The sequence below is a fragment of the Zonotrichia albicollis genome, chromosome Z (assembly GCF_047830755.1).
Source record: "Zonotrichia albicollis isolate bZonAlb1 chromosome Z, bZonAlb1.hap1, whole genome shotgun sequence".
NCBI lineage: Eukaryota > Metazoa > Chordata > Aves > Passeriformes > Passerellidae > Zonotrichia > Zonotrichia albicollis.
The window spans coordinates 72898076-72912185 of record NC_133860.1 but is presented as its reverse complement, the minus strand read 5'-3'; positions in this window follow the sequence as shown (position 1 = coordinate 72912185).

Sequence of the window (14110 nt, the reverse complement as noted above, 5' to 3'; positions counted from 1 at the left end):
TAATTACAGAAAGAAAAATTATAATGGAACTGTACTTTCATCTTGGCTGGATGTTTCTGACCCTTGGGTAGAGGGCCATCACATCCTGGGAGCAGCCACCGCCTGGAGTTGAGCCCTGAAACCTTCACACCTGCATGCTCAGCTCCCATGAAACGTGGCTGGAAAAAGCCTGCTTCTTTTTTCAGATCCAAGTTCTTCAGGCCTGTTTTCCAGGATAATCCTGAACCTGTGGATGGAATCTTTGACCTTTGTTTGATTTTGTCATAGAGAGCAAGCAACAACCTTCTAGAAGCACAGAAGATTTTATTGATTCAGAAATTGTCATGATTTGACCCTGGCACAATGCCAGTGCCCCCATGAGAATACCCTCTCCCTGGGTATTCTGCTGTGAGATGTGACCAGGAATAAGCAAAGCAGGCTTCTGCTTAGAAATAAAGAAAACTTTATTAACTAAACTACAAGAAAAGAAGAAAAAATCACAAGGAAAATGAAAACCTTACAAAAGCATTTTCCTCCTCCCGCCCGTCAAATTTCCCAATGCAATACATTCCCCCAAATCACCAACTCTCAGTCTGGCACCACCATTTAGAATGCTCAATCTTCTGTTCATCAAGAGGAGAGGAGTCCTTCTCACACCATAGGCTTCCCCTGGAAACACCGCTGTAACCTCGTGTGCTTCCATGTCACTCAGCACCGCCCGGAAAGTCCTTTTGCCTCTTGTGACATCTTCCTTCCATGCCCAGTGCTCTCACCCCTGTGCATGGACCAGAGCTGCTTCTAGGGTTGTCTTTCAAGGATGCCTTGTCTCACTCCAAATAAGGCACAGTCTCTGCTTTGGGACATCTGTCCCCCCCATATTTTTTGCACCCCCTGGGGCCGAGGGGTACCCACACTGAACCCTTCTGGTTCTGAGGCACTGCCTCCCCCTAAATGCAGTCTCTGTGTCACAGGGAAAAAAATGGTTCCATCTATGGCCACACAAGAAAAGTCCAGCCAAAAGGCCATTCCGTCATCTCTCCCCCCACTCAAGAGTCTTCTGCACTTCCCTCGTGGTCCATACTTTCGTATCTCATCTCTTATCTCTCCTCATTCAGTTCCAGGAGGATCAGCATTTGCAAGGTTTCTATCATGCAAGGAAAGGGTTAAATATCTCAGTCTTTGCCTGTCCAGAGCTCTGGCACTCCCACGCAGGGCTTCTCGCCGCACTCCCCCTTTCTCCTTCTGTCGCTGCTCTCCCTCTCTCTCTCATGGAGGTGGGGGAATGGCTGCCCGATGTCTCTTGGTGCTCTTCCACCCTTCCATCCTCAAGGGCCTCCTCACCTCCCATCTCTGTCCAGGCCCAGGCCTACCGCAGGGCTGCCCCTCTCCGGCCCAGCAGCAGCGGCTGGACGGGGGAGGGCGATCCGACCTCTTTCCCTCGAAGTCCCGAGAGAGCTTCCCAGGGCAGCAGCTCTCTATTTTAACCCCTGTGTGTTCTCAGAGGGGTGTCTGAACCTCACTGGCCACATCAGGTGCCAATATTAAAATCTGAGCACCCATTGGATTGACTACAGCATCCTAGAATTCCCATTTTCTGGTAAAACCAGCACAGAAACAAATGCCAATTATTCATTTTCTGAGACATATAAACTCTGATATAATTATACTGCTCTTTTTCAAGATAATATTTACACTCACGATAGCGATTTCTGTAGAGCACGTTACAGCTAATTGAAGAACAGGCAAAATAAACCTGTGGTGAAAAATTTAAAATTCTCTGTGCAATGGTCTTAAGTCACAACCATACTTTTTTTGAACTTCCTTACACTTTATTTGTATCACTGTGTTACCTACATTTAACTTTTCATTACATTTTAAATGGATTCAGCATTCATGTTTTTAATTCAGATTTTATATACTCCAAAGTTCAAGGAAGTTCAAATCTGGGAATTTTGTTTTGGCCTCTTATGAAGAAAAAAATTAACATCTGGCTTTAGGTTCTGACATAGCTGGAAGGTAGGTATTCCATTTGGTCTGGATAATTTTCTCTTATGATATAGCTACAGGACTTTACACCACTTTGCATAGTTATAACTATGAAATAATAACAAGATATTATTATTCTGATCTGTAAATGACTTTACAATAGAGGAGATATTTCACATCTACATTTTTTATAGCATACTTGCAATTATTTGGCAGCCTATGTGAAGGCATAGTTATCCTTAAACCAGAAATGTTTTTCCTTGGGGTGTCCATTCAGCTTTTAAATGCCAGGCTTGCAGCATTCACGCAGCATGTATGAGGTGTGGTTGTAGTTGCATGTCTTCTTTAGTGCAGTTCAACACAGCTGAGTAGAAAAGTACACACCACAAAATCATCAGAGCCAGGAGGTGAAATGCATTCTTCAGAAGTTCTTATCTCAGAATTTGTCAGTGAACAGAGAATGGGACCTACCAGAAATCTGCTTTTCCCTCTACCAATAGTTTTAAAAGCACAGGGACTGTCTGCTGCACCTTTCATCTCTGATGCACTGATGATACACAAATACTTGAAAAATGAATATCTTTTTTCCCTTTGTGCCCAAAGATCAAACAGCAATTTAGAGGTCAACAGTAAATATGCAGTAATTTAAAAAATTACTTTTGTGCCTCTTTAGCACTTTTAGCTCTGACTTCAAGATTGAAAACTGCTTGTCAGAGGGAGAAATTTTATTACCTCCTAAACAATTTTTAAAAGATATAAATAAAGAATAATACATAAACCTTGCTATAAGTGTTTTACAATACCTAACACACAATAACCTTGATCACACAAGGTTGGAAGAGATCTCTAAGGTTTTGAAGTCCAAAAATTAACCCAGGACTGCCAAGTCCAGCACTAAACCATATCTTCAAGTATTATGCCTACTTGCATACTAAATATTTCCAGGGATGATGCTCGATTGTGTCCAAAGAAGGGCAGTGAATTCAATGAAGGATCTATAGTGAAAGTCTTATAAAGAGCAGCTGAGGGAACTGGAGGTGTTGGCAGAAGAAAAGGAGGCTCAGGGGAGGCTTTATCACTTTCTACATCTGCCTGAAAGGAGAGTGTAGAAACGTGGAGGTTCATCTCTTCTTACAAATAACAAGCCATAGGCCAGGAGGAAAAGGCTTCAAGCAAAACTGGGTGAGAGTTAGATTGGCTATTAGAAAAATATTTCTTCTCTTAAGGTGTTATCACACACTGGAACCTGCAGATCTAGGCTGCCCAGGAAAGTGTCTGAATCATCATCCCTTTAGAGGTCTTTTCCAAGCTAAATGAATCCGTGATTCTATCATTCACGGGTCCAAATCTTTTCACGAACAACAGATCTAGTAGCGGGGCATTCCCTAGCTGGGTTACTCACCAGCTGTGTTGGAAAGTTACCTTCCACATAGTCCAAGAATATCTGGATTGTTTTCTCTCTGCTGTATTGTATTTCCAGCATACATCTGGTAAATTGAAGTCTCCCCTGAGAATTAGGGCCAGCTATTGTGAGACTTTTGCAGCTGCTTTTAGGATACTTCAGCCTCTTCATCCAGGTTGGGCAGTCTTTAACAGACTTTCACCATAGTATCTGATTTTTTAATGGTCAGCTTTCTCTAAATCAAATGATAAAATATTAATTTTCTGAAGAGGAGGTACCTAATTATAAGAACATTAATAAAGGGTTGTAAAAATAATTCCAATAAAAAATGTTTGTTTTGCATGTCTTAGGATAAGCAAATTCTGTGGGGTAGTGAAGTGTTCTGCTTCTGCCTCATGACTGGCCATTATTATTATTATTTTATGATAAAGCATCACTGCCTTCTAGGTCACAGTGCTGAATGAATATTCTCATTTGCACAGAACATACCAGCACAGGAGAAACCAGGTACTGGACAAATTTTAGTCTTCTACTACTGATATTCTTTAAAATGCAGGAAAGGATTTGTTTTAGGTAAAAATTTTGGGAAAAGTTGATCTTTTGCTCTGCCTTATTTTCCTTTTATTGGTCTGTTTCAACTCATTGGTCACTGAGATGCAGCATGCTGCACTTTTGTTTACCTTTATCTAATGCATACCATGATAGGTTAATGGGCTGAAAACTTCAGTCCTTAGCCTGGCTGTAGAAGGTAGCATTCAAATATCAAAGGTTGTATAGTTTTGTCCTTCAAGGGATAACACTGGGAAAGCAGGAGAATAACATAGTATAGTTTTTGTGACAAATAGGCCTTTCTTACACTCACAGAGGCTGCCAGCAAGAGGGTGGGTAGGATTATTCTCCTCGTGTTCCTTCTGGGACTTGCATAGAAGCCCAAAACATGTTTCACTCTATTGAGCTGCCCTTAGTTTGAGCTGATGACCAGGAGGCTGGGATGCTACAACTTGTTACCCATCACCTGGCCCATTGAGTGCATTAACAAAGTCCATCTCCACCTCCTGTATGTTTAGTGTCCAGATTTTATGTTGATTGCTTCTCACTACCCCAAGGATTAATGTCACACAAGATAACAGTCTGGAATTTTAGGGTGCCTGCAGATCTAGAAACATTGGCCTTCCCTTGCATGATGTCATTTTGCACTGTTCTTCAGCAGGGAAAATATGGTGAAAAAACAGCCGTATGATAAGTAAATCTCCATAATGGCCTGCACTCATGCAGCAGCAATGAATTTAGAGCTTCACACTTGTGAAAAATGAAATGTTTAGTCTTGCTATTAGTCCGGTTGAGGCCTTCTTCAAACAATGCCAGTGTATAAGTATTATATTGCAAAACATTGATAATATTAGTGATGGTGTGAGCCATTGGAACAGAAGCACCCTACATCAAGCACATTTTGAAAATAACATGCCCACCTAAAATCTTGTCTTCTGCAGAAAATGAATAGTGTAATAGCTTATAAGTTGAAGAGTGCACAGGAGAAAAAGGGAGAAATAAAAATGATAAAACCCACTCCTGTGTAAAATTTCAGAACCATGGCACTAACAAAGACTTCCCGTTCCACACAGAATTAGTGCTGGCAGAGGCAGCTTGCAGGGCTGTGGGTGTACTCAGCTGTGCAGAGCTGATTATAGAAGATGAAAGAGACTGGCAATTTATTTCATCTCACACTGAAGCACTGCTGACAACTGAAAGTGAGGACAGAAGGATTCATTTGTTCAACTTCTGTTTTAGAAAGCAGGCTTCAAATGATACTACAGAGAAAGTCGAGGGAAATGCTGTGGTATAACAAAGTGTCTATTTTTTAATTTGCTGACTCCAAGATTTATGTTTTCAGCTGTTGGGGGTTTTTGGCTGAGGGACAGCAGATATTTGAGAAGCCTGAAACACTGTGTTGCTAGTGAAAAAGTCGGTGGTATTGGCCCAACTTAATGCATGTAATGATACATTACATACACGTGCTAGCTTGCAAATGGGAAAGCACTATATAGATATGTATACATCTTTATGTAAACAAAAGTAGGAATATTTGACACCCTTCCTTCTATTATATTATACTGTGGTCTTAGGAGTTATAATTCCTTCCAATGCTGAGATGTTTAAATGGGGATATCTAATTGCAGTATTAACATTTATTGAGCAATCGTAATAGCGAATAATTCCTGGCAAATTGGATGGCATATATTTTACATTTGCTGCATTTTTCATTCCTAGAGTTACAGGGATAGATGGCAGGAACCCTTAAGTAGGGGACAAGTGTTCTGGCTAAGGAACAGAGAGGGTTCAAAGACATGGGTTGGAGACGCAAGTCAGACCCTGCTTGCACCTCATTTCTGAGCCTGTGGCAGACAGAACAAGAGTAACCTTAAACCACTGGTAGAAAAAGTCACATTTCAAAGGATAAGGACAGCAAAGCACAGGAAAAGAGAGCCAAGGAGTTCCCCACACACACACAAACTGGAAGTCTTAAAAACAGAGCCGGCTCACATCTGTCAAGGTTGACAATTGCATAATTGATTCTGCCTTTGGGCAAGAAAAAAATTAAATGATATCTTGAGGCTCCTATAGTTCCCTGTGTATATTGGATGTTTCCAAGGACTTCATCATTATTTTTAAATTGTGGTCAACCAACTGTGTTATTTCTCTTCAGTACTAAAACACAGTCTACAAGTAAAAACAGCCTTAATATGTAAGAGTCAGAAGAAAGGTCTGATGAAATGGTTGTCAAAATGAAATCTGTTTAAAATTTAGTCATGTATTCTCAACAAATTCTAAACAACTATGTGTTTGTTTGCAGTGATGATAATAGCTTTTGGAATACCCTCTTAAATAGCAAAAGGTACAGTCAATGAGTCACAAAGTATCCAGAAACAGTGTTGTGACCTATATAAATACAAAATATGTTGCTAGTATTCATAATGGCAGGTTGCCAGGTAAGCAGTCATTACTCATTCAGTATTTTAATGTACAAAAAGCAGTAAAATGTAGTCATCCAAATATTCAGTTTTTGCTTTGTGAACCTTCTGTTCAGTATGCGTAGGTGTAGCGGGAAAAACACAGATGGATGCCTGAGTAGGCAATTGGTCACTCACAAATGAAAACTAGTTCTCCTTTGCAAAGCAAGGAACATCACACAAAACAGCAGCTTGGCTTAAGTAGGTGATTAACTATATAAAACAAGCTGTCCTTCAAAACCTGAGTACCTGATCCTGTTGCAGCTTTCCTCTGAGAGCAAAGTCCAAGAAAAGCTTAAAAGATAAGACTAAGCTCCTTTTGTTTTTTCTCTGCTTTCTTAATAGAGTGGGCTGGACTCAGTAGTCAAAATATGGAGGAGAGGAGAATCACCCACATTCAGTGGTTTTGGAAGCACACATGCAACACTAGGTCTTCATGGCAGCATTCAGTAAAACCATGCCTGATACATCATGATTCATCCCCCAGATCACTCAAACACACCTGAGTATTACCTTTTACTTCAGCTATCTTTATTAAAATTCCTCATACAAACTGAGCAGCCTTTGCTAGTCCTGACGTGGATCAAAAGCGCTGGGACAGAAGGATACCTGGTACAATGCTGTGCAGCTGGGCTGCATGTGAGGGAGACATGATCTTTTTGTATCAGCTAAGCATCTGGTACCTGCACTTAAATCTATGGTTTGGCCTATTGGTCTGTCCTTCCTGTGCTCCTAAGTAAGCAATGACTACCTCAATATCTTCATATCAATAGATTAAGGAATTTATATCATGCATTCTGCTGGCTACTTCTAGGTTAATAATTTTATTTCTAAACCAACATTTGAGAAAATGTCTTGAGGAAGAGAAACTCCAGCATGTGAATAATAAGAATACAGATTATTAATCTGGATGGCAGTAAGTACTGACTGCCGACAGCATCCATTTAATTGACATATTTTCTTGGTAGATGGTCTGATTCACATTTTGGCTGTAGAAAGTGACTGTTTTGTTACTGTTTGCCTTGCTAACACCATATCATAAAGTATATATTACTTTGAAAAAATTACTAGATGGTGAAGCGTCATTTCCAGCTAAAAGCATATCCAGTTTTAATGAATGCTGTTTCATGAAGAAATGTGTACATAATAGTTACTTCAGAGTACATACAACAGTTTTTATCAAGCAACAGTATTGGTAGTAGCTGCTTTTGAAGAACTACAGAGAATGACAGCAAAGTTATTTTTCCAACATAATTTTGGGTGAATTTTAAATAAATTCAAAATGAAACCACACTCCATATATCTACTAACTGCCTTAATTCAATAGATATATAAACCAATTTTTTTCTGTGAAAACTATAATGTTTAGTTCAAACTATAATGCAGGTAGTATCGATATAAGTTACATCAGACAAGTGTTCATGTTTCAAAATAACAGTACTATCAATGACATGGTGTGATGCTCTCTGTGACTGGGTATGGTGTCCTTCATCAGAAAAACATAAAACTTAATTTTCAGAAAACCATTTATCTTTTATAGGTGATTCTTTTGGGACTATGCTGGAAATTTCTGTTTTGAGGGTAAGCAAATGAACACAGCAGCCCTGCAAAACCTTTATCTACAGTAAGCCTGGGAAATCTGTGAGTCTTTAATCTCTACCTGCAGCAACTAATATCTTACACCATGTGAAGGCACGCCAGGGAAGCAATGAGATGTTGGTATCCTTGCATTCAGTCCCATTGTCCACTTCTTGCTATCATATTTGGAAGTCATTGACCTATACACTATAGAGGGGATCAGTAGATTTCAAAGTCAGTATTCATATAAATTCATGTCATATGGAATGAAGGATCATGCTTGCTTTTATTTTCGAACTATGAATCATAGACAAACTATGGAAAAAACCCTACAGTGACAGTTGATTTCATCACTGTTAAGTCAGTGTTATCAAAGAAAGAAGAAAACAATTAAGATCATGAGTTGCAGGATAGGGTCACTTGGAAGGTGACCTCCAGAAATCTACTTGTTTGGAAGGGAGCAGACACCTGTTCTGCCTTTGAAAGGGTTTGAATATGTAGGTAAGGGAAGGAAATTCAAAGCAATACATAACACAGAGGCACAAAATAGTAAAATAGCAGGTCCATTACCAATGAATCTTTTCAAAATCTCAACATCCTGAGTCTGCTCCTGAAAGATGACAGGCTGGAAGCCTGAATAAATTCTCTGTTGGAGACTCATTTAGAAAGCAAACGCATTGTAATGTGATTAGAAAATACATTAGGCTCTGAAAGACATAGGAAGCATTAAAGAGAGAAATTAGTTTCTTTTTAAATTTTCTTTCTTTGCAGTATTGACCTTGAAATAAAAAGGTACATTGAACAAATAGAAGACAGCTATTCAGATCTAAAGAATATTTCTCACTATAAAAGACTAAATGTTCTTATGCTGTCATCAACCTTAATTCCAGATCAAACTAGTGTGTCTGATTTTAAACCTAAAATGGGGTCTATTACTTCAACATCTATAATACTTGGTGTTACATACTGGCATGATGATTATACACTAGAAACATAGAAGCATGAGAAGAGGTAATTTGTTAGTACCTTTTGCCTAATTATTTAAGAAATTATTATCTTCTGAATTTTCTGTAAAAAGCTGTTGTTCAGGGCACTAACTGTCATATTGCATCCTGAGGCCTTAAAAAGCTTGAATTGCAAATATACTGATGCTCAGATCTTCAATAAAAAGTGATGAAGTAAAATTAAATACAATTATCTAAATTTTGCCGTTCAGTGTGTTTTCATAAAATAACTAGGAAGCAATAATTTGAATGAATTTTAGAAAAATATCTGGTCTGAAACTTTAGTCTCATTCAGGATCTTGAAAAAATGCCATGGTAAAGGGCCTTAGAGGGAGAATGTTTCAAGAGAGGTGGCTAATATACAAGGTCACTTCCTTTAGACAAGAATGCTGCATCCCCATGGATAAGAAACTGAGCAAAAGGCATAAGAGACCTGCATGGATGAACAAGGAACTCCTGTAAAAACTCAGACATAAGCAGGAAATACACAAGGTGGAGGCAGGGATGAATATTGGGGTGTTGTCGCAGTATACAGAAGCGCAGCAAAGGAGAAAAAGAACTGTCTGGAACTAAATCAGGCCAAGGATGGCAAGGATTACCAGCAAGCCTCCTTCTAACACATCAATAACAAAGGGAATACTAGAGAATACAGGTGACAGTCAGGAGAGGTTTCTGAGGACTGGAAGAAAGCAAATGTCACCTCAGTTATCAAACACAGCAGGAAGGAGAACTCAGGAATGTACCATCCTGTCAGCCTCCCCCCAGCCCCCGAAAAGGCAGTAAAATGGCACTCTGGGGGCCCTCTCTAAGTACATGAAAGATGAAAAAGTGAACAAGAGAGTCAACATGGATGTGCCAAGGTAAATAGTGTTTGACCAACTTGATTGTCTTCTGTGACTGGACAACTGCCTGGATAGTTGAGTGGAATGCCATTGGTCTACATGGATTTCAGCAAGGCTTTTGACACTCTCTCTCAGGATGTCCTCTTAAGCAAGCTCAGGAAGCACAGACTGACTGTGCTGATGGACAGAAAGACATACTGAGAAGTGGTTGAATGGTGGGTCTCAGAGGGCTGTGATCAGTTGCACAGGGCCCAGATGAAGGTCTGTTGTTAGTGCTGTGCCCTAAGAGCCCATTCTTGTTTTACATATGTGTCAGTGACTTGTATGGAAAGGCAGATGCCTCCTCAACAATTTCACTGACAACACAAAGCTGGGAAGAGTGACCCCAGAGGGCTGTGCAGCCCTTCAGAAGGACCTTCACAGGATGGAGAGGAGGGCACAGAGGAACTTTCTGAAATTCAGCCAAGGCAAGTGCAGGATGCTACACCTGGGGAAAAATAATCCAGTGCAGCAGCACAGGTTGGAGGCTGACCTGCTGGGAAGCAGCTCTGAGGAGAAGGACCTGGGAGTCCTGGTGGACAACAAGCTCTCCAGGGCCAGCAGTGAGTCCTCGCAGCCAAGCAGGCTGATGGAATCCTGGGCTGCATTAGGAGGAGCAGTGCCAGCAGGTCAGAGGATGTGATCCTCCTCCTCCTCCTCTATTTGGCCCTGGTGAGGCGTACTGGCGTACTTTGTCCAGTTCTGGGCTCGGCACAAGAGAGACGTGGAGCTCCTGCAGTGGGTCCAGTGAAGGCCTACAAACGGAGATTGTAGCTTATGAGGAATGGCTGAGGGAGTTGGACCTGCTTGGCCTGGAGTAGAGACGACTTAGATAAGGAGACAGCCTTATCTAAGTATCTGAAGGCAGAGTGGCAGCAGGATGGAGCCAAGCTCTCTGTGGTGATTCCGAGCAGCACAAAGGACAATGGACAGTAACTGAAGTTCTACCTGAACATGAGGAAGAACGACTCTGGATGGATGACTGTGGCTCAGTTGGATGACTGAGCACTGGAAAAAGTTGTCCAGATGGCTTGTGAAGTTTCCTTCTCTGGAGTTATTTAAAAGCTGCCTGGACACATTTATGAGTAATGTACTCTAGGAGTCCAAAGTACATTACATTTGAGCACATGAGTACATTTGAGCAAGGTTGGACTAGGTGACTTGTAGTGGCTTCTGACCCTATCTTTTCTGTGATTGTGTGATTGAGATGATTTAATTTCCTTGAGCCAGAATAATGAGAATAATTTTGAATGGGAAGATGGAGAAAAGGAACATAGAACAAATCCTTCTTAGTATTACTGATACACGTAATTCTGAAATATTATTGTAGCATCAAAGCAATTCCAAAACATTTAGCAGTACTTGAAAACAAGTGCCAAAACCACAATTATTTTCTATACACTGGCCTCCGTCTCACCCCAGATGGCTCTTTTATATGCCATAATAAAACCAGAAAAAATAAATTAGATTGAGAAGCTGTATGAGCCTTTATATATTCCCTTTCTTTTACTGGCATCTTAAGAATCTTTTTCTGTGTGGGTTGATGTAGGTGCCTGCTTATGTCTACCCCTTTTATAGTGCTTTGTCCTCATACAAATAATCATGAAAGCACATCAAATAATAACAGCAGGGGAATTACTATACTGCCAAATGTTCCCATCAAGCAACTAGAGTGTAGTCATCATTATAATCATTTTGAGATGTTGGATGTAGTTAAACCAGCAAGCTCAGCTCCTCTGAAATCTCTGAAGCTTTTCTCCTAAGAGTAAAGTAGCTTTCAACTATAAGTAAGGATCAGTAAAGTGTACCAGAAAAAAACCTCATCTTTGTTGAATGCACTTATACATAAGCGCACATATATGTTTAGATCCACAACAATGAAACAGGTATTTTTCACAAGCTTAAATGTTTTCATGTTTTATTTTCTTACTTTAAAGTTTTCTATATTATTAAAGATGAAAATGTTATATGTACCAAGAAGGAGACTTCTGCTTTAATCCATCTCCTTAATTTTGACTTCTCCAACAAATACAGTTCTATGGAGAAATATTAAATTTATTTGAGGATGTTAAGAATTCCAGGTGAGGTTTGGAACTAAGTGAAATAGTGCAGAAAATTATTGTTTTGTTTTATGCTGTGTTGCAACCATTTGTGCAATGTAATTTTATTATTCTACCTCACAAACCTTCAGTGAGATTGGAAATGTAATTGTGACTCCCTTTTAAAGAAGGAAAATTATCCAAATGTGCCAAGTGAGTGCTATTGTTAAATTAGTGTATTGACTTTAACCTCTGATTTCTAAAGCTATTTCCAGAGACAGCTGCACTTGTCACTCTTCCTGAAGACTCATTTCATTTACTTAATTTCTACTGTGAGAAAATGTCATTTGTGACTCTCTGCTTTCAGTAAACTTCCTGTTCTTTTTTTTCTCCCTTTGTCTTCACTTGTTTGCATCTGTTAGTTAAGTTTATAATTTTTTAAGCTCTCTCTACAAACAACCCAGATTTCTTTTTCTAAAACTCTGTTCACACTCAAGGAAATATTTTGCATCTTACTCCATTCCAGTTATCCAATCTTTCTTTGAGCTTCTGACAACAGTGTTGCAGACTTACTTCTGGTTGATTTCCTCAAGTTCTCCACAATTCTTATTCCACACAGATGGGAAGAATGTGCAGGGAACGCAAATGTCATACAATATACTAGCTACACCTTAAAACTATCTGAGATAGACAGTATTTTTTAAGGTGTTCTGAAACCGCAGACGGTTTAGATACAGTTTAGTAAGTCTCAAAAAGTGTTATCTATTCTCTGTGCTAAATAGTTTAGTTCTTTCACATTATTCAGTCTGCAGATATGGGTACATTTTTCATATGTATTTCTGACATGCCATTCAAGTTCTCTCTGTTTAGGGCTTAAAGCACTAATGGGAAGAAATAGATTGCAAAGAGACGAGCCTGCAATGTCTACAATTCACTATAATGCATGTGCCATATATTTTTCCACCTTTTAGAAGGTGTTTCAGTGACCCATATATTTCACAGAATATACCACAAATTGCTTACTGTGAAATATTATGATAAGGCTTTTAGCAGCCATTGTAGAAATAGATTAATGGAGAGAAGCATAAATGAATGGCACAAGTGTACAGTATCTTGTTCTTAATTTTTATTTTATCAACAGAACTGACAGTTCATAAAAGATGTTGTAGTCACAAATAAAATTCTACTAGTCTTGTGGAATTGAGCTTCCTCAGAAAACGTAAGTCTGTTATTTACTGGGGTCACAAAGGTAGGTAACTTGGACTTTCCCTGGGTGATGGTTCTAAATTCACAACGAAAAAAAGTAGGAAAAATGTTGAGAGGTAAATTATTTTGTCCTGAATACACATTGCTTATAGCATGTTCTCATTTATATCTAAAAGAGGAGAATGAGAAAAACAGGAATGAGCCCTTTGATTTTGCAGCTCTGCAAATCCTTACCCAGATGAGTGACCAAGAAACCTGACTTACAGCCCGGTTTTCAAAATTATATTCTTATGTTGCCATGAGAGCTAGTCCTTATTTTGATTTCCCTTCTTTTCACTGAGCACAGAGAAAATGCATCAGTCACCTTCAGACATCTAACATTACGTACCCAAGTCAGGATCCTAATTGCCCTTACACAGTATTTTGTTCAGGAAAAAGAGAATTTTTAGATGTATTCAGATGGTGATTCAGAGGTGTACAGTGCCAACTAGAACTTTGGAGGTGACCAGCCCTCTGCAGTAATATTACAGGTAACCCAGAGTGAGAGAAATTCCTGGCTTTGGTGTCTCAGACAGGTATTTAAGGTTGGGTCATGTGTATCACCTCTGTGCCTGCTCCTGCCTTCCCTGAAAGCATTAGGAATTCTTTGTTCATTTGAATAGAAGTAAAGAGAGCTTGGGATCTACCTCCTTTACCCAGCCCATAGACAGGCTTTACGATATACCTTAAATTTCCTGACCTATTTTTTTTCTGCAATTCAAATTAGTATTTTTTTTAAATTTCAGCACATTCAGCTATTGCTACTGAAATGACAGTTTCTTTTTTGAAAACTCATTAGTAATGTTTTGAAACACTCTGTTTACTAAAGCTTTCGTCTTATCCATTAGAAAAAATGAATGACTTAACCGATTTCAGAATATTTGTAAAGTGAGCTTTACAGATCCCATTAAATGTTAAAAGCTATTTTCAAGAAAATTGTGCCTGTCTTCAAGTGCTCAGCTTACAGTGTGCTTTCCCCACATCTTCA